We start from the raw sequence: 24,071 nt of genomic DNA on the forward strand, positions 1-24,071 counted from the left end.
ATATTAACAAATTTACCCAATATGGTGACCCCCTCTCCCCTGGGACGGATATAGTATGCTGAATTATTCTATCTTATTCCACATGGTCAATATTAACTATGAAAATGAAGGTCTTCACGTGACTGGACGTTGTTTTGCCCCTCCAGCTTCTCCTTTTCTCCCTCATTTAAGTTCATTAATATGAGAAGGCGCCATTGTTTCAGAGATAATTCAACGACATTGTCCGTCCGTCTTCAACCTGCCTTGGTCAGTAGCGATGACGACACCCCCTCTCTCTCCCTCTCTCTCTTTCCCTATTTTTATCTTCTTCACACACACAAACGTGGGCTGGTTCCGTCTGTCCGTCCTTGGGTGTCTTCAGCCAGCTGTGTCTTGGGGCCATTAGTGACCCCCCTTCACCTCCCCTTCCTCCTTCCATCCATTTTCTCCATCACCGATTTCTCCCTGGCAGCCCCCCCTCCCCTCTCTCTCTCATACTCCCCCTATTCCCTCCCTCCCGTGACCACTGGGCCTTCATTGTCACAGCAAAACAGTCGCCGCACGCCGTTCTGTCACGCCACTGCGCCAAATGCGGGCCTGGCGCGGCGTTTTGTATCGCAACGTGCCGTTAATCCCAAAGCGGCGGAAAGCTCCCCGTCAGCAACCTTAGCTTCTCCTCTGTCTTTTTACCTCCACGTTCTCCTCCCGCGCCGCACTGTGAACCTTTTGCGACTTCCTTTCATTATGCAAAAGCGATTGGAGCTGGAAAACGAACACGCGCAGGCTTGCGTGGTGGAGTCACTCATCATAATAAAAAGGGGATGGCTTTTTCTTCCTGTTGGCATGTGGGAGGGGGGATGTTTTGCTTTGGCGAGCGTCCAACAGGGGGAGAGGGTGTTAGAAAGTTGCCTTTTTATGTTTGTTGTTGTTTTGAAGAGTGGCATTTAAAGTGTAGTGCGAGTATAGTGCGATTGACTGAATGATATATGTGTAGATTACTTTTTATAGTGTTGTCCATTGTAGTATTCAAGTATAGTTCAGTTGAATTTAAACTATGACCGCAAAAAAAAGAAATGTCAATTAAAAGAGCTTAATTCATCACATTGAGTGCAATTTTACTAGCTGGAAGTGTATTAATCTCTAAGTTATTGTTTAAGAAATTTGTTGGAGACCTTATATAAGGGGCTGCAAAAAGTGTTGTTATATGTATAAACATTTTTTTTCATGTTTGTTAGATTTTATATGATATTAATGCTTTGCTCAAAATAGAGGTGGCATTTGGATACACTGTTTTCCCTGGTATAGTTGTACTTGTATTTTTGTAAAGGCACGAAAACATGTAGTATTGTATGTAGTAATATTAGAGGGGAAGCTATATGTTTTTTTGATTATCACGGCCATGTCTGGTCTACATTATCCGCGTTTTGCGAGGGATTACTGTACTCTTTTCAGGACTGGTATGCAAAAAAAAATATCCCTAATCGTATCATTGTCCACCTTACTTACCTTTATGGACCAATCTTGCTGACTAAGCCCTGTCACATAGCACGTAATGCATTTGAACCCGACTTGGAACACTAAAAAAAAAAAAAAAAAAATGTGACTCACCCACACATGAAGCCGTTTTGATTTATGGCTGCCTTGAACTGGAAGCGCCAGGCTTTTGAGGCAGCATATTGCACCGTATCACTTTGACGAAACCATAAAAACAGTGTCAATCATGGAAGACGTGGCCTGAAAGAAAAGAAAAGAAAAGTGGCACATATTAAAAGGTGGGATTTCTGTCCTTCACTTCATAAATGATGGCTTGCTATTTTAGCCGCTGCTACACAAAATGGATCAAATAAATTGGGCGCTTTCCGTGCCATCGATGGCAATAGACGCCAAATCCATTCGAACTGGGACGGCTGGTAGGGTGTACTCGCATTTCAGGGTGATCCAAGTACTGTTTAATATCTAAGTACTGTTTAGTATCCAAGTACTGTTTAATATCCAAGTACTGTTTAATATCTAAGTACTGTTGAAAACAGTAGATATTTAGATATTTAACTCTCTCATGAATATAATTTTGAGAGCCGGTGTCCACAGTACTTCGATATTAAATAGTACTTATATATTAAACTTCTCACTTAGATATTAAACTGTCTCAAGAATATAATTTTGAGAGCTGGTTTCAACAGTAAACTCTCTGTCACCAATCAACCGGCGACCAAACGTCCGGTCACGCATTTCAGTACCATTGACATTCAATACATTTTTACTGGGAGGGGCCAAAAGACAGCAATTCCTTATTCCAAGTGCTTTTTTTAAAAATTACATCATCCCAATGACATCACCTGCATTCCTCCTTGCCACGGCCACCTCGCCCCCCCCCCCCCCCCATCCACCCCTCCATCATACACTCCCCTTCCTTCATTTTCAACCACTCAATTGCTGAAAGCATTCAATCCACGCCTGTAATTCAGATGTACTTGAATATTTAAATGAGCAACTGGCGAAGAAGGGGAAGGGCGGGGCAGTAGTTCCGGTGTCACTGTTGCCATGGCAACCTTTCATCAAACATACACGCGTAGGGAGGACGTATTCACGCTCTCTTGCTTCTCACACGTGCAACTCGATGTGTGTGTGTATGGCGGGACGCCAGTTCTGAAATGACCTCACTTTGCCCTTGGCTGTCTGTGTGTGTGTAGAAAATACACATCCATTGCATTTAAAGCCTCACACACCCACACTTTTCCACATCCCTCAGTCTGTACACCCAAACCCCCCCTCCGACCATGTTTATGCCGCCGTCTAATCACAGTGACAGCAGAACAGCACTCTGACACCACGCAAACGCACACAAGAACACAAGCGCATGAAGAATTAATTCGCTCGGTGTGTTTTCTTCTGCCACTTCAGTACTGTGGGTCATCTATGCTAACGTCACCCCTCTCTCGCTGGATGTTACTTAGGGGACGTTTATAGGTCAGGGGGATGTCACATGGTGTGTTTTTTTGGGGGGAGGGGGTGGTTTTTCATGTGAAATTTTTTTAATAATTAAGCTGTTTGGTTTTCACAAGGCAACCAATTGACAGCACTTGTGGGCGTCGGTTAGTGAAGGAGTGTTTTGAACAAGCTTGCCAAATTTGAATAATTAAAAAAGCATCCTTGAGTGGTTAAGGGGTTTCAAAGTTGGGGAATATGACCAGCCTGCTGAAAATAGATGCAATTTAGTTACAAAATGCAAGTCATTCAAATGTAGACTTTCACGCCATGTCAAAATAATGTTTTCACACTACAAAAAATATTTTCACATCATTCTCAAGTAAATTCCAGCCTCTGAAACTTTATCTCTGCAAATCTTTTAGCCTAAAGTTGAGTTTGTGGATACTTGTGTACCTAATCAGACAAAATTTAGGCATATTTACCCCCAAAAAATGACATTTTATGAAATATGTATGCTTAAATATTCACCTGAGAAACTTTCACGTCAAGTTTAATTTCCTAGTTATATTCATACAAACTTTTGTGAGCAAAAACATTGAGTAAACTGCTCAAAAATGACCAATAGACATTTCCCATAATTGCTGCCACTCCTTCTTTCAACATAAATTGGCCATCTAACGCCATTAAGCATTTGTCATTGCACATCTTGCTTTTATCTTTGACATATTCTCCAATTAGATTTGTCTTGCTTTGTCCCTCCTGTGTCAGATTCGATAACTTTGCGAGAACAGAGTTCAAATGCCGCCAAACTTTGTTTTCATACAAACGCGGGTTCCTCAAGCACGCGCGCCCGAGTTTGCCGGTAAACGCGTGCAGAGAGGTGATAAGCACCTGAGCCCGGAGGCGGCCTCACCATTTCCCCTCACGTCCTCGATGAAATCAGCCCAATCGCCACACTGTCATCTGCCTGCCACCAGAAAGAGACCCGCCACGCATACTGACACGTTTCATTTGACAATCGTGGTTATTAAGTCCACACACCCCACCCAAAAAAGGGAAAAAAAATCCTCAAACGGATGAAAGTTTGGATTGGATGCCTATCGCCAACGGCAAATGAGGTTATTAATCGCCAGGCTGTTCGTGGCTTGCTTTTTTTTGCAAATGTCACACCTGTAAATCATTTCAAGGATATTCAAGGTCGATGAATTTCCATCAAAACAATACATGTATTTTAGTGCTTATTGGGCGAAAAAATCAAAGCATGGACACTACATGGTTAAAGTTCAACTTTCTACATGGTGAAAACAAATGGTATTCGATCTAGGGACATGCAAAATTACATTTTTTTTGTATGTTGTCAATTTTCAAACATTAGTATGTGAAAGTCACCCAAAACCAAGAACAAGCAAACATTGAGATAACAATAGCAAAATGGAGAACAAGCTGAACAAGCATCTGTTAACATAACTAATTACTTTTCCAATAACTATAGCTTTAAAAGTTATACCAGACTATCAATAGTCAAAGAAGAAACACTTAAGTACGAGTCAGAGGCCCACTCAAACTATGAAAAAAGCGCGACCTATAGTCCAGAAGATACGGTAAGCGGAACACAATACACAAATCTCAATCCAAAACATCTGACTGCTTATTTGGTTTCATTGGGGAATGATTGTTTTTTTTTTTTGCTGACCGGTGCAATGGTTTCCAGTCCAAAATAAGTGGACATCTACAATTAATAGCGTGGCCCGGAAAGACCCCCAAAATTCCCCCAGTGGCGCTCCAACCTTGACTCATGTCCTTGTGCGCACACCGTTCTTATTCATGGCTTCCTACTCCTCCTCCTCCAGATGCATTGATAAGCTCTGCCGACTCCACAGTATTTTCAGCGCATATCAAATCTCCGGCGTACTCTCTCATCCCTCCTTCCCATTTCAGGACTAATGCAGCCGTATACTTGAAATGTCACTTGGGCATGGCAAGCTATTAGACGCTTAGCTGACAGGACCCCCCCCACTCCACACACACCCGCCACTTCCGACAAAATGATCGGCCCCAGCTTCTGCAGCCATTCAAAACAGGTGACCAAAAAAACGACGTAACAACAGGAATCGCTCTTGAGTGCACGAAAAAAGTAAGTCATTCCAATGGAGGCCTTTGATTGCAATTTTTAGTTGGCTTTCTTTAACCTCAGGGGAGAGAAAAAAGGTTTTTTTTTTCTCTTGACTTGGGTCACTTTAAGGATTCAGTGCATGTAACGTGGGAGAATTTACATGCCAGAAAAATGCTGTCACCGTGGAGACGGTTATTGGAAAGGATGGCTTGCTCTGGAACTATAGTCAACATGACATCATTTGGGGAATAATACCAAGGAAAATGGAGTCTACTTGGGACTGGTTGCTCTTCAAATCATGCTACTACTACTACTACTACTACTAATATTGTCATACTGTAAGCATGATATTTGCACCAACATTCCCCTTTTGCCCATTGCTTTTCACTACATAAATATAGCGTGTCAGCAAGCAATGTACTTGGACATTCAAGCTGTCAGTGACATACAGCGACATCTACAGAATCCTGAATTTATTGCATACTACACACCGGGAACAATCAATGTGAGTAAATATCTGCATTTATACGGTTTAAGGTTGACAGGTATGGTTTAAATTTGAAAAGTGGACGGAAAACAGTATTTCATTATTAAAGGACATTGTTTATAATGCAAAAATATTAACTTTCCCCCCAATTTTTCATGGAATATTTTTTTTCATGATGGAAATATGCTTCTAATTTTGAAAAGAGATGCCACTAAATTATATTCAACATTATGTAAAAAAAAAAAACACAATCAAAATCGAAAACAAAGAAAGCATTGACATCCCATCTCAGTAAACTATTCCCCGCCAGGTAGGAAAACACAAACAGTTTGAGTGGATGCACGACTATCTCTAAACAGAAAGCAAGCGAAAGCGGCATGAAACGGAGGATTAGAAGCTGGGTTAGTCTGCGTGAAATCCCCTTTTCCTCTGGCGCCCAACAAAGCAAAGACGGCCATTGGCCACATTATTCAAAGTGGAAGGAGAGGCATGTGCGGGTGTATTTGTCTGCACTAAATCGCCCTTCTTTTCTAATCGCCCTCTTTTCACCGCTCTGCATTGAAGCCATCCAAGACGTGACATCACACTTGATCAACACACACCACTTTCTCTCTCTCCCTCTTCTTGTTTACCAATAACGGATGTGGGGAGGTGTATAGTGATGGAGCGAGAGGAGACAAGCTGGCGGGGTGGGGTGACATTGGCCTTGAAGCCCGCCATTGTCTTGCCTCCAGGATCGCCGGCTCCGTCAGAGCGAGCGAGGGAGCGTGACAGAGAGTGGGCCAGATTGGTTGCCATGGTGACTACCCGGGAGACGCCAGCGCTCTTGTTTATCTGTTGGCCGAGGGAGCGTGCGGATGCGTGGCGGCGGCGAGCCCTCTTGCCGAGCAGATGCGTGTGCGCGTGGGCGGATGACTTCGTGCGACAACGCGCCGCGCCTCACAAAGTGATGCCTAGGACCGCTTTCTCTGGAAGAAAACCTAAATAAACCGTGGCTTACTTACGCTTCAGTCCGTAGGACTGGAGGGATGGCGAGGACGCCTTTGGGTCGTGGGAAATAGGGCGCGAGATGATAATGTTTCGGAATTTTGTTTTATTCTGGCGTTTGGGGTTTTTGTGGATGTTTGGGGGGAAAATTAGAAGTTATCTGCTATTGATTGCAGCTCCTGAATGTTCTATGGGGTTTAAATCGAGTTTTTTTTTGTTTGCTGGCCGAGCAATCGCGGTTTTTGACTCATTTGTTGCTATTGATGGCCAAACTCTTACGATTAGCTTTGAATTTGTATTGGAACTTAAAATGTTTCATTGTTTTCTGCAAAAAAAAAGCAGTTTTTTAACTAAGTCTACATATCAGTCTAGAAAACTAAAATAATGTAAATATTTTTTTAAATACCAGTGACATTGACATAACAATAACCCAACAAGATCTATAATTTTAGCAAAAGTAAACTTTTACCTGTTTAGTGTACATTTTTCATTGAGTTTGACCTGCGAATATACTTCTAAAAGAATAAAAACGGGACTGCGCTCTGGTTATGGTCACTCATAATACTCTAAACTTGATTTTTTTACTTTTAATATTTGACTCATTGCCTGCTATTGACAACAACAAAAGCATCTGAATGATTTAAACTGAGTATTAACTGTGAATTCTCATGTTTTAGTGCATTATTGGTTATTCGACATCGAACTGCTGATTACTTTGATATCTATTAATGAAAAATGAACTTGTTGATGAATCGCAATCATAAACACAGACGATCTCAAGCCAATTTTCTGCCTTAGAATCACGCTAGACGCCGGTTAAACTCGAATTGAAAGAAAATGGCGGCAGGCAATCATGGATGGAGAGAGAGAGAGCCGGTGAAAATAGGGAGGAAATTAGACGAAAAAGAGGGAGCGTGGCGACAGAGGAGGTGACGTGTGAGAGACATAAAGGAAATGAGGGAAAAAGCCAGGGAAAGCGCCGATAACGAACAATACGGGAGGAGAAACAGAAGCGTTGGCGAGGGCGCCAAGAAGGCCTCAATACAAAGGAACAAGGGGAAAACGCCGGCTGAGGAATTATGGGAAATGGGGTTGGGGGGGGGCTATAGGCGGGGAAAAATGTGATGTGATAAGATGACTTTTGATATGACGTGATGCGATGCGACGAGTATGCCGCCGCGTTGGCGCGCCGCTGCCCCCCACGCTTAGGCAACAGCCACTGCGGGCCCTCTAGTAGTATGTCAAATGGCACAAGTCGCGCACATGCATCCGCCCATCCACGTCACGGCCAATGTGTCGGAGGAGCAAGCGGCGAGCTAGCCATACAGCTAGCCCAAGCATGGGCAATCTACGGCCTGCTCATCCATGATGAGTATGTTAATACTTTAGTCCATTTTTTCGGTTTATGTTTCATATGTACTGTTAACAGATGCACTTTTTTACATGTATCGTATCTTCTGCTGAGCCGGCCCATCTGTCAAATTTTTAAAGTCAATGTGGCCCCCGGGTTGAAAAGTTTTCCCACCCCTGAGCTAGCCCTTAACGGAAACGGTTCAGAGTATTTTCCTGCACGACAAGGAATTTCCTTTTTAAATTGTGTCTTGCAGCAAATTCTTTGGAAACCGACAAGACTTGTTTTCTATGGGGTCTAGGTCAGGGGAATCTGCTGTACCGTCAATGGGGCATACAGGCTTAATCCTTTCCTATTAAGGCGTGCAGCCATTAATTTTTTGGGACATTTTTGGCCTGCCAACCAAGGTCAAATTGCTATTTTATTCCTATGGACATCATATTCATCTCTTCCATTTTTTTCCTCCAGCTTAGCCATGCAAGTAACAAGAGAATATCAAGCAGTTTATGCTATTGATGTGAAAGGAGGTGCAAAAGCGAGGAGGCGCGTGTGCAGGCTGTATGCAAATGAGGGCCTGGAATGGGGAGATGAAGGCAGAGAGGAGGATAATGAGGGCCAAAATTGTCTTGCCGTGCTAAAGTGGGTGAAAAACCCAACAGCGGCAAAGTAGGAAACGGTGACTACCAGTGGTGGCCTGAAGTAGTGGGGCTGAAAAGATAATGGGACACCCCAAAAAAAATGGGGGTTTTTCTATTGAAATTTGCTTTAAAGTACACCGTGGGGAGCGAGCAGGTCGTAGAAAATATGGAACAATTTGGGCAAGATAAACTAGCATAAAAATAGAAGCTGCAAAGGGAGAAGAAGAAGAAGAAGAAGAAAATGGGACTTTGGGGGAGACATGCATTCATTTCAAGCTGGCATGGACTCTATCAGTCACTTTCAGGCTTGGGCACCAGGCCCCGCGTGGCTGTGTCTCACACACACACAAACACACACAACACACACACACACACACAACACACACACAGACGGATCAAACACAAGGACATCGCTTCTCCTCCCAAGTCTTCAGCACACACATTTGCATGCATTCAATGCAAAAAGACTTTGGTCATTGGCTACCATTGATGGCAATGCACATCTAATCCATTTAAACCTGCATGTTGGCATCGGAAAAGCAAAACATGCCATTTCTTACTTTTTGTTGTCACAACTTATTATCTGATTATATTCCCCATCCTCCAAGTGATTGACATCACTTTAAAAAAAAGGGTCAATACTAAATAGATGTCATATTATGCTTGAGACTGGCAGCAGAACATAGGCTAAGTTTGAGCTTTTTATGGGGGCCTTATTCAATGATAGTATTTTCTAAATTTCCCACGGACCACGGCTTGGACACCCCTGGTTTACGGCAACGATGGAGGAGCTCGTGGGTGTGCGTAATTGTGGCAGGCCGGAATGAAGGATATTGTCTGCCGCTAACAGCGTCTGACTAGAGCTGCCCTCTCTCTCTCTCTCTCTCTTCCATTTCTCGCCCTTCCCTCCCAGCCAATCAGTAGTCAAACGCATCTGTCCTTCCGTCTTTCAACCCCCCCTTTTGTTTCTCACTTCCCCCTCATATGCCTCCTTTGCCCTTTCACAATCACACCCTCCTTGGCGTCGTCTTTCTCCCGCTTTCATCTGGTCTCCTTACCCCCTAGCACCTTTCATGGTGCCCCCCCATTCCATCCTCTCCACCCAATCCCGATGACACACCGGAGACGGCGCTCGCCTCATCGAGTCTGTCGCACACAATAACATTTGTGTGTGGCGGGGAAATTGTGCTGCCTGCTTTTTTTTTTATGCTAAACGCATGCAAGCACGCGCCGTGTGTGTACGTGTGGAAGATGTGGGAGGGTTACAGGGGGGCACCATTAAATCCATGCAGAAAAAGGAGGACACCCCAAGCCGGCATGTATGAGTTGAAGCTCGTATATTTTTATATATGTGAATTGGGATCAAATGAAGCATGACAATTCACTGCCAGACCGTCCCGTTTCATATGAATGGAACATGCAATATTCGATACAACGAGTTTTGCAGCACAGATTTTGCATCTTGTGAATTCAAGCCTTTAAAATAATATGGAATATTTTGTTTTGCTACACTTTTCTATACATAGCGCATGTATTAAAATAAGCAACCAAAAATTGGGTCGTGATGGTTTTATTTTAAAGTCTGTCTGGTGTTTTTATTACAATTATTGAAACGCAACTATTTTTAAATATTTCTAATTGTACAATTGTAATCATCTATTTTTTTTGGTCTTAACTAGAATAAACCATCATATATTTATTTGACCCCACCCTGGATTGGTCACCATGAAATGAGAGACAGCCCTACCAAGTGGGAATCAATCCCATAGCTAGACCATTGGGTGGCTATTTTAAATAAATGCATCTTATTCATATTTTTTTAATCTACATTTCTTTACTTTTACTGATATTTACACTTATGCAACAATAATATTACTTAATACATGACATAATAGATTTGAATGTTAAGTTTGTCAAGGATTTTAGTTTTTGCGCTTGTTGACTGTAAATATATTTTTAAAAAATGTAAAATAGGGCAAAATGTTGGACCTCTAACACCAAATCCTGTTCAAACTAGGGCACAGGGAAAACCGAGGCTCCACTTCATATGCGTGACCCATCTTCTTTGGGTCACGTGTGGCGTACGGCGGGAATGCGGGAGAATCTGCGGCAGGTTATTAGACGCGTGCAATTAACGAGCTAGGGGAGACGAATGAAAATGCGCGTGTGTGTGCGTGCGTGCGTGCGTGAATGAGTGCGTGCACGACGAGTACGTGCGTGGAGGCAATCAGGGACAGATTGCAAGGCCCGCATCTCGCTCGACGTGATGTGGAGATGAGGACGGGGAGGAAGGAGGTTGTGTCTCTTAATATTCCTGAAACGCCTTGCCTGCCTCGATAATGCATGTCACTGCATGTGTGCGGGTGTGTGATTTCCAACTGGCCCTGGCCGTTTTGTGAAATAGATTTTCTTGATTTTCAAGTCACTGTATTTGGCTCACGCGGCGCCGCTTGTTCGTCGGTCGCCATTGACTCGATCCTCTGCTGCCAGTTCAAACAGATGGGACGTCTTTCATGGTCAATGTACCATTTACCAACTGGTGGCCAGATTGTGAGGGAATTACATTTGAAATCGGGGGTCTCAAACTATATATTTATTGGGGGTCGTTGACTTACCAGGCAACATGTACGTTTTTCCCGTATATTATACATTTTTATGCACCTAACCCTATGTCGTTTTACCCATTTTGGCTCTAATCCGGATCGTCTCAGTCATTGGTAACAGATGATAAAAATCATTGTGGTCTGCTAATACTGTCATGCACGTCAGCAAGCAATGTACCCAAACAGTCAAGGTGCTAGCAACATACAGCAACATCTACAGAATCTTGAATTTACTGCATACTGATTGGAAACCCGCCCACTTTGTAGGAAATTTAAAGCCAACTCACCATTGATGTGTCATTTATGATGTCACATATTTCCATGTTGAGGCTGCAGTTGTCATTCTGGAGGCTTCCATTTGTGCACCTCTCTGAAAGATTAAAAAGAGAACAGATTTTGATTTAATTCAATTTGTATAACAGTTAATTTCATGTATTTTATGTTTTTTGATGATTTCAAATTGTGTACACCCTATAACAACTTTTGTACAGGATTTTTTAAGTACATTTTTTTAAATCGATCTCATTTTACCGATTCAGGCACTAATTCAGATAGGTAGCATATGAAAATTAGTATTAAGTATTGTCATCCTTTTTAGCATAATGTGCACAGGTGCATTCCCCTTTCACATGCCCACTTTTTCACTATATAAATATAGCGTGTCAGCAAGCAATGAACCCAGACAGTCAAGCTGCTCTACAAAATCTTGAATTTAGTGCATAGTGATTGGGCACCCTGTCCACTTTGGAGAACATTTTAGACTTTTAATTGCACTCTATGCGAGTAAATACGAGCGGCGTTGCATTTTTTACATTTTTGTTTTTAAATTGCTTAATACTTGCAATTGCAATTGGGCGAGTTTGACAGGTAATGGAAGCCTGGGTGAATCTGGGATGTGGACTATGTTCATATTACCAATTCACTTTGGCTCACTTGTTAGTGAAGGACTATTCGTTTGTTGCCTTCATTGGCGGCCAATAAGTTATTATATAATAATTCCATTCGATTTTATAGCGTGAGCAAAATTTCCAAAAGGGCTGGGATGGGATGGGCCCCCAGAAAGGAAAGACGCGGTCACCGTCATGAACATTTGCGCCCGAGTAAAAATGAAAGCAGGCTTGGCGGTGAATATTAGCCACAGTGGGTGGTCAGGTGCGCCGCGGGGAACATCAGGGGACCATCAAGGATACGCCCGTCATGGAAGGATGCTGATGGCAGTGTGTGTGGAAGCACTCTGGCCAGAATCAGAGAAAAGCGCTGTCCCGTCGTGCCGGATAGTATAGAAGGGGCAAAAGGGGAGGTGCCTCCGACTGTCGGAAGTGATGGCTTCCCTAACTGCTGCATGGGGAGAGATCGCAGAGGACAAGGACAAGCTGACACTTGTGATAGAGGTTGATGGAAGCCTTTGCCTCTCAAACTTTTGCTTTGGGTAAACGGAGCAATTTTCATCGGCAGAGGAAGCCGCCAACTTGAAATTAGGATCGGGGAAAGTAGATTGGGAAACATTTTGTAGGAAATGCAGTTTGTGTAAAGGTTGGTAGATAGTAAACATGGTGAAAATTTAAAGTTGAAACTTGCATAGCAAAGAAAGTCACATTTTGCAAACATATAAAATGCGGTTAATGTAATGTTCAGGTAAAAAAATATAGTTTTTTAACTTAAAACAATACATTTGGACATTAAACTCTAGTAGAAATTGATTTTTTAAAATTCTACTCCTACTTTGTTACTGTCACTTTTTGTTTATGGAGCGCTATTGCTATATTTTGGGTTATTCCGTTGCCCGTGATGACGACAGGGCAGAAAAAGCGGGCAAAAATGCGGGTTGACAAGGAGCGATGATGGAGGAAATAAGCATCGGCGGCCTGAAGCGGACCGCTTTAGATTGAGCCGCGTTCGGACCTGCCGAGATTGCGGCGACTCCACAATGGCGGCGGAGAATAACATTGATTAATGGCGTCAAACGGGTCACATTGCCAGCTGTTACCTTGGCAACCTCATCCCAGACTGACCACCTGTCAAGTGACAAAGCAACTAAGAGATGCTTTTTGAAAAGAAAGAGATTTTAATCAGCATATCTTCACTAAATTGAACCATTTTGGGGACATTGTTCTCTTTAGTGGAACATTATTTCAAATATTTAAGTGAGATTTTTTTGTATTCATTCATTAATTTACCATTCATGTTCACAAGCGGCACTGCTTTTATTTACAAGAAATTAATAAATAACAGTAATACCTCGTCTCTTGCAGTTCATACGTTCCAAGACATTCGCAATAGTTGTGTTTTTGTGGTGTCTATTTAATATTATTTAGACTTAAAAACCTTTCTGTACTATTTTTTTATCTTTGTGGTATTACTGTATGTATGTTAAATACAATAAGCAACGATTACTGTTATTTTATAGTATTTGTCAAAGCTCTAAATAAAAGTATAAGTCCATACAATGTTTTGGGGGTTAGCACATCTTCCTCAAAGTACTAACATGGTGGGTTTTCTATGGGTACTTGGATATACTCCCACATTTCAAAAACATGCAAATTTTATAGTATTTGTCAAAGCTCTAAATAAAAGTATAAGTATAAGTAGTTTTTCTCCAATTGCCTTGCAATTTGCTGTCCACCAATTTAGATCGTCCCCCCGCCTACTGCCCAAAATTGACTGGGATGGGCTCCAGCACCCCCATAACCTTTGCTGAATGAATCAATGCAATGTTAATAGAAACTAAATAATTAGCCCCAAAAAACACCAAGTTTTTTAACTCATTACATGCTCACTAATGCTCATTCCTTATCGCCATTGACTTCAATGGACGTCCATGTCCATTTTGATTGACTCCCATTCAAAATGGAAGCCGTCAAAGGTGACCGGTGAGTCAAATAATCCCCCCCCCCTCCCCCCCCAAAAAAAAAAAAAATTCATAATCATCTATGCCAGCCGATGGCATTAATTCATTCATCTAGCACATAGCAGCAAACGTCCATCCAATTAGTGTCATGCCATGATTGTTTCCATGGCAACTCACCACTGTCCTGTTTCGCCACCCGCCACGCTCTTTCTTTCTGCCGGCAAAAACCATTCCTCAACTTTGCGAGCCTGCCGCGGCCTCATCAATAAAACGCCGTCGTTGGGCTTCATTAGCGCGCCGTGACAAACAAAGGCCGCTCGCTCGTCAGTGGGAGGCTGGCAGATTTTTTTTTCTTTTTTAATTGCGTCTTCGCAAAAAAAAAAAAACGTTCTTGCTCTTCTTCCAGAAAGCTTTTGGAGTTGCAAAGGCAGATGGTTGGAGGGGAAGAAAAAATCTCTTCCAAGATGTTTTTTTTCCCTTTTTTTTGTTGTGAAAGGATGAAAAAAGGACAAACCAAACGCATATGGAAGGAGGGGATAAGTGGACGCCATCTTTGTGATAGGATGGCGCACAAGGAACAAAAGTGTTGGCGTGCAATCCGGGCGAACGCTTTGTCGTCTCTAAAGCTTCCGAAAATAACAACACGGTGTCTTAGTGTCTTCTTGTCGGTCGGAAAAAAAAGATTTGGCTTGGTGTTCAAAACGGGGCCTATTGGGAATGAATCCAAGCAAATAGTTGTCAGAAAATGTCGTGATGCAAAAAAATGATTTGTAAAACGTCGCGCTTTGTGATTGTATTGAAAGGCCAACGTGCCAATGGATAGTAACACCAATAGAAATGATAAAAATGTAAAGTACAACGTGTCAATGGGATTTAAAGTCATGTTATTGAATTCGATAAATTGAACTTCACTGATCCACGACCCATAAAGATTTTTAAAAAAAATTAAAATGCTGACATCACCTCCTGTTTACCTCATTACGCTTTTGTCCCCCTTTTGGCACTTCCTCTTCTCTGTGGCCGCTACCTGTCTCATTTCCATGCTATCACTTATTTGCATACATATGAGCTAGCGATTGGGGTGCAAAATAAGCTGACATCCAATCCATTTGAACTCGGAGAGCTGGCAGTGAATGATCGTGCATTCAGTGCCAATCACGGCCGTAGATTACAATCTATTCGATAGCACCGTCAAAGGCAATGAATGAGTTAAGCATCTTGAAAAATGTACCGTATTTTATCACACATAAGCTGCCTCCAAGTATAAGTCTTAAAATTGTCTTGAAATTGTTCAATTTGAACATTTCTCTTATATAAGACGCCCCAAATTCACAATTTTCTCATTCATGGTTTTAATAAGGAGTACAAATATATTACTTTGAAGGGAAAATCTTGAGAAAAATCACGAATATGGTATTTCTGAGATATTATGTGAAAGGATAGTCTACAGGATTGCACATTATTTGGGTCAATATTATAAAAAAAGGAAGTCATGTGAGCATTAAAACCAGGAATTGTGTTCGTAGCAGTCTAGTTTTCACCAAGTCTCTTGGTGCAATAATAGCATGAGGTACACATTACACAGTTTATCAATATCCATATTTTAGTCATTGACCACAATACCTTTGATCAGCCTTAACAACTATTGGGATGTGCTGACATGGTAAACACTATGAACACATCTATCAAGGATACTACTAACTTACTAACTACAGTAAGATAGCGTCACCCTGAGTAAGTGAGTTTTTCACGTTTAAGGCAAGATAAAGTTGATATTGTTTCTTGAATTTTGTTCATAGACGTCAAAATAAATGTATTTTGGCATGTTTTCTTATCTTTTCTCTATTTTGAAATAAATCGGCCGCATTGTCTTGAATTATGGCGTTTCGTCTTTTCAGTTTTGGACATGACAAGTCTAATTTGTGCGCATTTAAGCCGTACCCTCGATTCAGTCATCATTTCTCTTAACGACAAATACGGTTCAGAACAAGAATGAAGATAGTTTTGATTGATTTCACTTCCCACAAATGGTTGTTGTTTTTTTTGGGGCATTCTAGCTTTTGGCATTTTGTCCATTGGCAACGATACGAGCAAAACTAGCCTAATAAAATGTCCTCCGTCACTTTTAGCGAGACACCGAGTCACAGATTGCGACCCGTCGCAGGGCCATCCATCTTGTTGATGGCGTCATTTACCAAAGCGCCGTTGACATTTGGAGTCCAAACAGCCGCTCGCTTTAGCTCGTTCAGACTTTGCCAAACATCAGACTGCGAAAACGCTGCGTTATCGGAAAACGCAGCTGATTATCGGCATTCTGACGCATGCACGTATATCGATACCACCTTCCTGACGCGTGGCACAAAATAGCGACGCCCCCCCATAGAGTCGACTTAGAACCGGGCCCACAATTCCATTAAAAACAAGAAAAAAATGGCGTTTTCGACAGCCCAGGTCGCCGCAACATAAAATGAGGGAAATTTTCCCCTCCCGCAGGTAGAAGTGACCTTCCTCCCTCCCTCGCTCCCTCCCTCCCTCCCTCGCTCGCTCTCCCCCGTCCTCTTTGACGCAGGCGTCTGTCCATCCCTCCCTCGTTCCCTCATCCCCGTAGTTTGGCGCTCAGCTGCGTGGCAGGTAATTTGCGCGCTATTGGAGATTAAAGTTTAATTAGCGAGCGAGGAGTCATTTGGGTTTCAGTTGAGCGAAATAAGACGGCCGTGTGTCCCTTCTGTTCGCCGGCTCGCTCGCCCCGACACATCAAGGCTGATGGCGGAAGGAGAGAGAAAGTGGGAGTCGCCGATCCAATTCCTGCTTTCATCAACAAAGAACAAAGGATGGGAGTCTAAGCCCCCCTCCATTCCCCTCCAATCCTTTCCCCTCATCTGCTTTTTCTTCTTCCTCCCTAGTTCGCTTGGCACACTTCCACCGCGGCAATCGCACCCGCGCACCCCCCGGCGAGACGCGCGCGTCACCTTCCACTGCGAAAACTTTGTCAAGTTGCGACGTCGCTGTGGATTGTTGCGTTGTGAAGGCACCTGCTCTTTTTGGAGTTGGCATCCTGTTGGCGCAGCTGTCGCGGATTCACGCCGTTAGATCGGCAGGGGCGTGGCGACATGGCAACCCGAGTACAAGACTCACATTATCGCTTTAGGCAACGTTTTTCATCTCCGAGTTCATATTACATCGATTAATTGACGAATAATCGATAATCGAGGAAATCAACAGCTAGTTTTGCATTGATATTTTACAGCTATTTTATTATTTTTAGATTTCATGAGAGAGAGAGAGAGAGAGTTATCAAATCTGCTACACTTTGATTGGATTTAAGGGACTTTACATTAACATTATATTATATAAATATTTAAAGGTACTGTGAAATACTATAGCTATAACTATATTATAAAAAAAAAAACAGCTACTATTTTCCATCAATGTTGATTCCACAGCCAATTGCAAAAAAAGTGGGTTGGCAATTCGAGTCCCAGTTTTCACTCTTTGCACCTTAACACAAAAAGCCAAAAATTCCCTGATAGATAAAAAAAAACTATTTCATGACCACCACGCTACCCCAAATTTTAATGGTTTGTTTGGCCTTGACAGAGGTCATCCTTCCACTGAGTGCCATTGTATTTTTTATTTTTTTTTGTGTCTCCAAGCCCAAAGGATGCTAACACACACCCCCGCAGTTTTTGAATTGTTCTTTGCCGAGACAACGGCGTCAAATCGATAGTCGGCGATAACGATCTCCGCGTCTCGTCCCTGCGTGCTGCACTGCTGCCCTCCTTCTTCACGTCTTGCCTTGATCTGGATCTATGCCCCCCCCCCCCAAAAAAAACCCCAAACGAAAAGCTCACCACCTCCCCAAACCCCCGCCTCCTTTCACATCCTCTTTGCTGCGCACCTTCCACTTGCTAAGCGTCTCCACTTTGCTTCCCTCCAGCACTCAACAAGCATCCTTCCTCTTTCATCTTTTCCTGAGCCTTTCCCATGAAATAAATCACTTCCTGGCGTATTTTGGGCTCGCCCTAATTATTTAACTCCATCGACACCGACCCTCCCCATCCAAACAAATGGACTTCTACTGTGGTCATTGGCACTGACATTAAGATTAACATTAGTGAAGATTCAATTCATTATCATTGATTATTTTTATCAAGAAAATTACAATCATGATTATTTTTAGAGTATTTATGTCAATCAAAACATAAAAAAATCCCCCAGTCCCTTACATTAATTTCAATATATTTTGATACTTTGACCCCAACTAGTTCCACCTCGTGCAAGACCTGAGAAATGCAACAGAATGTAAGCTAAATTTAAGCTTCTTGTACAGGCCGTATTCAATGATATTTTTTAATATCTAAAAAACAAACAAAAAAACAACATCTCTGAACCATACAAATGTTCTGTTGGTGATATAACAACCGACCTGATTGGTTGACAGCACAATTTTAATATTTTCTGGTTTTGTGCAGAAGGCAAATCTACAACTACAAGAAGAACACCCCCAGTTTTACCCGCGTTTAAATGCAACCCAAATGCAAAAGCGAAACGCCACCGGTTGTGTTGTAACGCCGTTTCATCAATTAAACCAAATGGCACAAAGCAGGAGCAGGTGCACACAGTTATGTGTGTGTGTGTGTGTGTTTGTATGTGTGTGTGGGTAAAGTGGCGGGATAGAATAGATGGGCGAGACCCAGCAGGGATGTCACACCAAAACGTTCCCTGCAATTTCCTGGAAAGGGCAGGTGTGTGCGGCTTTGGACGTACGTGCGTGCGTGTTTTTGTGTGTTGAGGGAAATGGGTCAGTGGAAAGACAAAGCATTCTCCCTTTTATTTGACAACAGTTTTAGATAACAGCGTGCTAACATGCTTATTGACGTTTTTCTTGTCGATAGTCCAACGACGTTGTCAGGTCACTCGGACATTAAACCCAGAAAATTTGTGACGTTTTGCTCATTTAGTCAAGTACCATTACAATATATTTTTAAGATTTCTACCAAAAAAAATTTAAACGTGGACTTTTGTCATGTTATTTTTCTCTTGTCAATGCTGAAATGTGTCTTGTAATGTTACAAAAGTATTTAAAAATTCACATTTTGTTTAATATAAATCTATCTTATATAACATTTTTTCTTGAACTTTTGAATTTTATTAATAAATATATTCACATTCATGTTAATGAAAATACACATGCACTTTTACATGAATTTACAAATCAGTGCATTAATTTGCCTCCTATCTAATCAACATTTGTATCCATAAAAACATGTATGAGCGCTTGACTTGATCCCAAAAATATCCTATTTTGGGGTTTTGGATGGATTCTGTCGCCATTACTCCAAGCAATCCAAAATTCCAAGCTTTTCCGCCATCAATCTTCCTAAAAGTCCCAACTTGACGAGCGTCCTGTTTTAGCTTTTGTCTTTTGCCCTGGTCTAATCTTCCCCCGGCATTTGTTTTTTATCTGCTGCTCCACAATCTCCCTCATTGATGGAATACCAAGTAGCTCTTTGCAGACCACTTTGCGGGACCTGGACTCCCCGGTGTGCGTGCGCGTGCGTCCATCCCACAACAACACTAGTCCTGACACAATCTATAGGCAGCACGTCCGCCATGTCCAACGCCGTCCGGCGGCTCGGGTGTCAATCGGAAGGTCGGCGGGAGGCCCACGGGCGGCAAATGGTCAGAAATCGTCATTCCGGTCACACGCCCAGGGTAACCACGACAACCTGGCCGCGAGGAGGGACGGCAAACGCGACTTATGCGAGCGTGAATCCGTCTCATCCCCGCCCGCCCCGACGCGCCGTTACCATGTCGACAAAGCCAGGTTTAGTCCTTCAAAAGGGCAACGCTCGACAGCTGCCCGACAGAGGTGACCGAGAAATCCAGAAGGTAGGAAGGAAAAGTTCAAGGAGAGATGTGGAGAAGGCCAGAGGAATGCAAAGTTTGTTAAAACGACTTTTTAGCAAACTTTAGCCGACTTGAGAGCGGAAATTTGAGATACGAGCACCGTATAAACTGGAAATGTGAGAGTACTTAATTTTATACTGCATACACGTTATCATCTGCAAAGAATTGACAGCATTTAGACTGCGAAGGGCTGCCAAATAAATAAGTTGAAACCAAAAGTATCATTAGTTATAGTGGGGGACCTTGGACCTTACAGACTGAGATAAATTAATCAGCTCTTGGACAAAAAATCCAAAGTTGAGCTCCAAGGAATGATACGTATACATCTTGAGAATATATTCACCAAATTTCATTCTAATCTATTCACAAGTAACGGAGGAGGAGCCATTTCAGTTAGTGTCCTCACCAAGAACAAGATGGGCAAAGCAAATTTGATTTTTTTTAGCCTCTTAATAGCAAATATTCTCTCATTTTCTCTATTATTGTAAATACCTCATTAGAATTATTACAAAACCCAAAAAATGTGTCCGAAAAAAGCTGTAAATTAACCTTGAAACCTCTTTTGAAATGATATTTAAATGCAAATTACTCCAAAAACATCTCATTTTACCGTCCTATAATTGCTCAATCAGAAAAATAACTTCAAACTAACGAAACAAAATGGCCAGCACTTATTTCATTAAAAATATGAATTTAAAAAAAAAGTGCCTACCTGTCATTCAAGCCCCATTGCATCCAGATGTCGATATTCCCCAAGGTCCCACACAGCCACGCATTTTCCGTCACCACCGGCCTACGGAGTGATCCCCCCCTGTTGCCATGGTGACGGCAGGCACCACTTTTTGTTGTTGTCACGGCATTTTTTTTCATGCCGTCGTTGTGAATTTGTTGCTCTTGAAAAAGGTCACGTGGCGTCCTCTGCCAAAGCCGTTTTTCGTCCGATTTTCTCAAAACTTTTGTCTTTTCCGCATCTAGAAATGGACAAAAAAATAGCATGGCTTTAAAAAAAAAGGGATTTATACAGATTCTACATTTATGACCAAATATTGCATTCAGCATCATTGACATCCCATCAGAAACGGGTGAATTACATCACCAGTTTGTACAAATCTAGCGTGGATTTTGAATGAAGGCCTGGTTGAACATTTTCATGTGAAGTGTCATTGGCGTTAATGTGAGAGCGCAAAGTCATGTCCGTGAATGTCGATGAGTCATCGTACATCCCAGAAATGAGGCAATTCAAGTCCTCACACACACATGAGCAGTAGTTCCTGTTAAGCGCCCTGCCTCACAGAGGTAAAACGTTCTTCCCAAAAAAAAAAGAAAAGAAAATCGACCGGCGCAAAGCCGCGTTTCCTCACTATTAGACGCTATTGAGCCGTTTCAGACAGCCGCTTCCGTCAGATACCCTCCGACAAATACTGCATTACTGGATTTAATCAAGCCCAAGTGAGGAAGAGGAGAGTCAAGCAACCTCCACTTTAATATCCCTTCAATAAGGCTTTCGGCCATATTGCCAAGCATAAGCCTAAAAAAAAAGGGGCGGAGTCAGGATGTTTGTTTTTCCTCCAGAATTGAGTTTGGCTTTATCTTGCAGGTTAAGGTTCAGCTTTTTGATGAAAAATGAGCACCTCCGCGTAGGTAACGGACAATACGGGCAGACTATTCGCCGCCTGTTGGTGAGCGTCGGCCATCTGTCCGTCTGCGAGCGTCCGATAGCCCCGATGATTCAGCGTGACCTGGTGTGGCGAGCGTCCCTGCGCCGCGGCGACAGGACACTTACAAATGTCAGAGTAGATATTGGCCGGATCCGTCTCCCCGTGACGCTCCCTGGGGGTCGCAATGGAGCCAGACCGCCCGGTCAGGCGCTGGGCGGAAGGTTGGCGCTTTGACGGGCTGGGTTGTCTGTCACCTTAACAGGTCAAATCAAGTTCGAGATTTCTATTTTAAACTTAAGATTGGATGTTTTGACCAGTCACCTGGTTGTGTGAGGCCTTCAAGTTGTGGGGTTAAGCCAGTAGCAGTAACTCTGTCCACTCTTATTTGTTTTTCGTGTTTTACAACCCCTCTATCTTTTTTAAAATGACATTTTAATATTTCTTAATACATTCCTTTTTACTTTACTTTGTACTTTATACTGTTTACTTTAATGATGAGTGATGAGTATGTTAATACTTTTTTTTCCTGTTTATGTTTCATATGTACTGTTAACGGATGCACTTTTTTAGATGTATCCTATCTTGTGCTGACCCGGCCCATCTGTCAAATCTTTAAAATCATTGTGGCCCCGGGACCAAAGTTTGCCCACCCCTGGGTTAGGGGAACTTGGTCTTTTGATAACAAAAACTAGTTGTTGCTATCTCGTATGGGGGCTAAAGAAAATTTAAATACCCACATAGTGAGATTTTGTCAGAAATGATAACGTTGTGTAGTTTGATGGAATGTAAAGACAATTTGTATCTCCATTTTGTCTGGGCATGATGACATTGCCATGCAAATCGAAAGCCCGAAAAAGGACCATTGGCCATCCGTATTGCTCACGCGGTCCGCCTTTGGCGCTTTAAGGTCACCTATTGTGCCGGCGGACGTGTGGCGTAAGAAGATAAATCCCATCTCAAAGCGGGTCTGAAGATGAGGCGATGAAAGCGAGGGAAAGAGGGCGCCGAGAAAGCGCCGAGGGTTAGCGGAACCACGTGGCAGCTTGGCGCATTATGAAGCATCCAGCCGAACAATCTGATTTTCTCCTTTCTCGCTTCTTGATATACGCTTGGTCGGACGTCTGGAAAGGTCACGCCGGCTGTTTTTTGTAGCCCAAAAAGGTGTACGTAAACGCTGGAGGCGGGAAGGAAACGTCGCCTGCGGCAGTCAATTACGGGCACCTCGGACACTTTTTGTTTTCCGGCAGGAGGTTAAGCTAATTACGCAGCTCAGCTCATTGGAAGAGGGTGTGCAATGTAGCATGTTGCATTGCTTTACGATACGTCTGCTTCAATATGTGTGTGTGTATGTGTGTATGTGTGTGTGTGTGGCATTATAGCAGCTCATATTTCCCAGGAGTCCAGATTGCAAAGCCAACTCACTAAATCATTCTATACGCCTCTTTCCAATACTCATCACTTGCTTCCTCAAACTCGTTTACATCCTTAACTCATTGGTGGTGCACTCCCTCCAAGTATGGAATGGACCAGACAAGTATTGTTTAAAATAAAAATTAGAAAATGTAATTGATTAGAAGATAAGAAGATTCTTCATTTTGCTTTGGTACCATTTTGGAATTTCAACTAATAAACTTTCAGCAAATGTCATGCTGTCAAAAAAGAATGAAGATGACAGACACACAAGTTCTTCAATGACAAGGCATTTTGGATTAATGGTTCTAGTCAGTTTTGTGTCCTTTAAAGAGAAAACTTTTTAAAAATGACTATACAACGACAGGATAATGAAAGTATTGAAATACTAGTTAAAGTGCACCGGTCCCTGCAGTAGCAAAACAACCCCACTTACCATGTTTTTCACATTTAGGATGTGTTCTCTAGCTTTGCTCTTAAAAATTTAGGTGAATTGCCTACTTATATTCAACCCATAGTTTTATGGGTCTATATGTTGTATACATGCATCTATGTGGGTCTTCCCATACATTTGCCAGCCAATACACCCCCACAAACTCCCATTTGGGTGCACACGTGCGCATGAATTTGTTCTCAATGCCTCACCTCCTCACACATACACACAAACAGGCAAAATGTGCATTTCAGACATGAATAATGGCAACGTGCGTCTGGCGGGGCGCACGGCGCTCCCCAGGGCGGTTTGAATGCTGGGGAGGCGGCAGCCACGCACATGAAAACACACGCTGACAGACCGAGCCGAGCGCGCCGTTTCGGGGTGACTCCGTCTCCTTGTGTTCCCCTTATAGAGCTCCGCCCCTTCTATTTTTTACCCCACACTTTTTTTCCCCCATTTTGTAAGAAGTAGGCACACTCCAACACACAAATTCAGCATTCTGCTGGAAAATAAATGCAGTAAGTGCGCAGCTCAAAGCAAATAGGGGAAAGTGTCCCAGTTTTATACGGGTAAAATGAAGGGGGGGGTCAAAAATGTGTCATCACCTATTGCTGACAAGCCATTTAAACATTACAGAGTAATGTGTCGGGCTTATTGGAAACATGAAGTTAAAAAAAGGCAAACTTGTAAAGTGTCTAAAAAAGCCTGACTCTGACCCACTAT

At 42.6% G+C, this 24,071-nt stretch overlaps 1 protein-coding gene and 1 long non-coding RNA gene across 2 annotated transcripts in view; one reads left to right on the forward strand and one right to left on the reverse strand.

Moving 5' to 3' along the window:
- The window catches only part of LOC144209053 (uncharacterized), a 50,712-nt gene that overhangs the window by 15,091 nt on the left and 11,550 nt on the right, over positions 1-24,071 (reverse strand). The window contains exons 2-4 of the long non-coding RNA XR_013328963.1: positions 20,557-20,815; positions 11,374-11,456; positions 1,588-1,713 (exon numbers count right to left, since the gene is read on the reverse strand). This is a non-coding gene — a long non-coding RNA (uncharacterized LOC144209053). The remainder of the gene's footprint in view (positions 1-1,587; positions 1,714-11,373; positions 11,457-20,556; positions 20,816-24,071) is intronic.
- The window catches only part of rai1 (retinoic acid induced 1), a 40,890-nt gene that overhangs the window by 5,470 nt on the left and 11,349 nt on the right, over positions 1-24,071 (forward strand). The window lies entirely within an intron of this gene.

Source organism: Stigmatopora nigra, chromosome 15 (assembly GCF_051989575.1).
Source record: "Stigmatopora nigra isolate UIUO_SnigA chromosome 15, RoL_Snig_1.1, whole genome shotgun sequence".
NCBI classification, from domain to species: domain Eukaryota; kingdom Metazoa; phylum Chordata; class Actinopteri; order Syngnathiformes; family Syngnathidae; genus Stigmatopora; species Stigmatopora nigra.